The sequence below is a fragment of the Globicephala melas genome, chromosome 10 (genome assembly GCF_963455315.2).
Source record: "Globicephala melas chromosome 10, mGloMel1.2, whole genome shotgun sequence".
Lineage (NCBI taxonomy): Eukaryota > Metazoa > Chordata > Mammalia > Artiodactyla > Delphinidae > Globicephala > Globicephala melas.
In genome coordinates, this window is record NC_083323.1 from 44,225,095 (window position 1) to 44,229,129 (window position 4,035).

The 4,035-nt window shown below is 36.6% G+C and overlaps 1 pseudogene; it reads right to left on the minus strand.

Moving 5' to 3' along the window:
- Window positions 1-3,590: 3,590 nt before the first annotated feature.
- On the minus strand, window positions 3,591-3,658 carry LOC132598054 (U4 spliceosomal RNA; annotated as a pseudogene).
- Between the last annotated feature and the right edge of the window lie 377 nt (window positions 3,659-4,035).

A 4,035-nucleotide genomic window follows, 5' to 3' on the forward strand; every position in this document is an offset into this window, starting at 1 on the left:
GATCTCAGTCAAGTAGATTTCCCTCCCCAATGTGGGGTGGGCATCATCCAATCCATTGAGGGCCTGAATAGAACAAAAACCAGAAAAAGGAAGAATTCACCCTTTTTTTACTTCCTACCTGCCTAGTTGACTTGGAACATCTCATCTTAACATTTCCAGCCCTCAGAATGGGATTTTTTTAGACGCATTCTGACAACTATTTTATTCATGCTGTTTCCATGAGGGGAAATTACACCACCTTTCCTGGGTCTCCAACTTGCAGACAACAGATAGTGGGACTTCTTAGCTTCCACAGTCACATGAGCCAAATCCTCATAGTAAATCTCCTTACTACAAGTTCTGATTGGAGAAACCTGGCTAATGCAAAGGGCTTGTGGATAGAAGCATGTAGAAAAACTAAGCATTAACAGCAGTAGCTGACACTTACGTAGAGCTTTCTATATACTAGATGTATATTATATATACATATACACAGAACTATATATACACACACAGACATCCCCATACTCAGCTATTGTACCTGAATATCAAAGATCTCATATATATAGTAAGGAGACTCATGAAAAGAGAAATTCTTATAAATTAATATTTAAGATTTGAATGATACATTTTTTAAAGCAACGTAAGTCTGATAAGAGATAAGGAAAAATATCCTTTCCTTAGAAGATAGAATTAGGATATAAATGGGGAAAAAAAAAAGAACTGGAGAAATGATGGAGAATAATTACAAGGAAAGTTCAAAGAAAGACTGGTTTAAACATTCCTTGTAAATTATCTCTATTTTGATTAGCTGGTGATTCTTGCTCTGACACATGGATTACAGAGCTGGAAGAAAGGTGAGGGAAAAAAAGAAATACCAGACACTTAAATTATAACCCAGTAAAAAGGTCAAAGAAATGCTAGTTAACACTTTATTTCTTAGGGTAGATGAAATATGGAAAGAACTAAAAGCTCAAAAACAGAAAGAAGAGCCTTTGCCATGTAAGGGCCAAAGTCAAATGGGTGCCCAGAGGAATAATAAAAATGCCCTTCTTTTAGCAAGCAAAAAAAATTCAAAAATAAAGCTTAACAATACAAATAGCAAACTGCCATCAGTGTGACTAGGTGTTCATTTTGTGGTCCTGCTTTATCAGTTATTGTGTTTCCCAGTCAGTTATAGTGTTAAATATCACCCAATAGGTTAGATTTCAGTGACACAATTCCAGCTAACTTGAAATTAGTCATGATAATGAGGAGAAAGAAGCTTCTGGACAGCTCCCATTCATTCATTTGTAAGTTCTGAATTTTTGAATCAAAACTTTGTAAGGACTAAAAGCGTTTTTAAAAAAGGATAAATATAGTTTTCACCATTTTTAAAATGGCCTATTGCTTTTATAATATAGATACAGAGGAATAAAAAAAGCTAAATCACAGGAGTTTGGAAGAGAAAAGAAAGGGAAACATCTGAATATCTGGGCAATAGCCAAATATCTGACTTTTTCCATTTAATGCTCGTACCAGTCAATGTAAGCCAGCTTTATCAATACAACAAACTCTGCTACAGTCTCAGTGGCTTAAAACTATAAAAGTTTATCCTCATGTTACCTGTCTGCTAAGGGTTTGCTGAGGTTTCTGCTCTGTGTGATCCTCATGATGAAACACCTACTACAACATTGCCAGTAATCAAGGCAGAGAGAAATAGAAGGTCGAAAATCATGCAGGTAACATGTAACAATTATGCCTATATTTTATTGGCCAAAGTAGACATATGGCACACCTAACTCCACAAGAACAGAGGCATGCAATCCAACCATGTACATAAGAAAAAAATAGAAATATTTGCTGGATAGAAATAGCAAACACCACAAGGCTCATAAAAGTCCATTTTAGTAATGAAATTAAGCCCCAGGGAGGTCAAACAACCACTCAATGACACTTGTTAGTGGAATAGTCAGTTTTGAAATCCAGGCATTTCTGACTTCAGGATGTGAATTGGGAAATGGGTAGGATGAATGCTTGATTAATTCATTGTTGCAAAGTCCTTGGTACTGGAAGTTGCCTTACCTGTGTAACAGCAGCATCACTTAAGAATTTAATAGAAATGTACAATCTCAGCCCCACCCAAGATACTGAACCAGAATTTGCCTTGTAATAAGGTCTCTTGGCAATTCATCTGTACTTAAAGTTTGAGAAGCCCTGTCTTAAACTTCTTTGTCTTTGAGCACACATGAAGTCTCATCGGAAGTAACCCATGGCTGTCCCCTGCTCCAAGCCTATACCTATCCATTTAGAAAGCCTTCCCCCCAAATTTCCCATCACCACCACTACCCAGTCATTTCTGGGACCCTATGTAGGAATGTGATAAGGATAACCGTCTTCCCTCAACTTTAATACACCTCTGTTTACTCTCCCCGCTGTCTTTCTCCAGGCACAGTGACCTCTCTTTCCTGTGTCTGCTAGCCCACAGAATAACAAATATGTCCTATTATCCGTAACACAGCTGAGGAAATGGGTGAAGAATGGACCTCTCTGGAAATCGCATTACAACTGACTATCTGGGCCTCTAAGCAGCACTGCTTATGCCCAGAATCAAACACATTCAACAGCTTCTACAGCTGTTCCTTTGAGCAACACTTTTTAAATGGCTCAAGTCAGTCTATTGACCAAATGTAGGCAATGATGAAGGGATGAGAGAGAACTTTTTCTCATCTCTATTGTGCTCATAGTTACTCTCTTTTATCTTCCTAAGAATATCAACCCCCAAAGAACTGTTGTGCACCATACACCCAATTCAACAACAAAAAAGTGAAACTCTCTCATGCATACTAGTAATTCATGTAAATAACACTTGGGGTAAGGGGTATTCAGATCAGCAGAAATTATCTCTTACAATTAACATATCATATCTAGGATACTAAATAGAAAATAATCATTTTGAATAAACCTAAAGGCCCTCTTATTTTGACAAGTGGTATTGCTTCATACTACTTCTATTCAAATAATTATAGAGAATATTATCCTCGAGTGTCTTGGAATCTTTCTGCTATTAAAAACAAGGCAACAGACCTGAAATGGAGTTGCTTATGCTAAACCTCACACCACCACCAAGACTTCACTTAATTACAGTTTCTGCTTTCCCAGAAATGGAATCTTAAACCAGTCAATCAGGAATTGTCTGATTAGCACTAGTTAAGTAATCTGCCTGTCAGACCCCTGTCATCTCCTAAAAGAAAGTAACTTGGTCATAATCAACCCACTTCTTTGCCTAGTATAACTTCCTTGTTCCTGCTCCCTTCTGTATATAAAAGTTTTTCATTTTATACAGGTCCTCAGGGCTCCTTTCTATCTGCTAGTTTCAATACTAACTGATTGGAATTCATTTTTGCCCAAATAAACCCTTAAAATTTTTAATATGACTCATAAAGTTTATCTCTTAATATTGTTATACATAATAATAAATTGAAACTTTAAAGAAAACCTATAACTAATAAAGAAATAATGAAACAGAATGAAAAAGGAAAGCCTAATAATAAGTATACATCAGGAGGACAGGGTGTGCTACATGAAATATAAGCAGACTTGGGTTTTCCTGCATAAGACTACCCTTATTCATTATAATTAGCAATAATTGTGCCTTGGATAAACCTCATTGGCTACAATACTGTCATTGTGCAAAGCTTCCCCTTATTCATTTTACAACCAAATCCCTCCTCCTCCGAATTGTCATTGGGATGCCCATCTAAATATAACATTTCCCAAACCATGTGAACAAGTGTTAGCCAATGGGATGTGAGCAGCTTTCAGGTCACATTCTTAAAAGGAAGTTACTTGCCTTTCACTTGTTCTTTTCACCTAGGAAGTATCAACAACTGGAACAGTCACCTTGGATCCAGGGATGGAATCTATGCTGATGATGGAAAAGCAACTCTTCCAAATCCCACTATGTTGCAATCTTAGAATTTTATGCAGCAGAGACATAAATCTTCTGTCATGTTTAAGTCACTGCTAATTGGTCTTTGAATCAATATTTAACTAATATAGGACTTAATATAAACA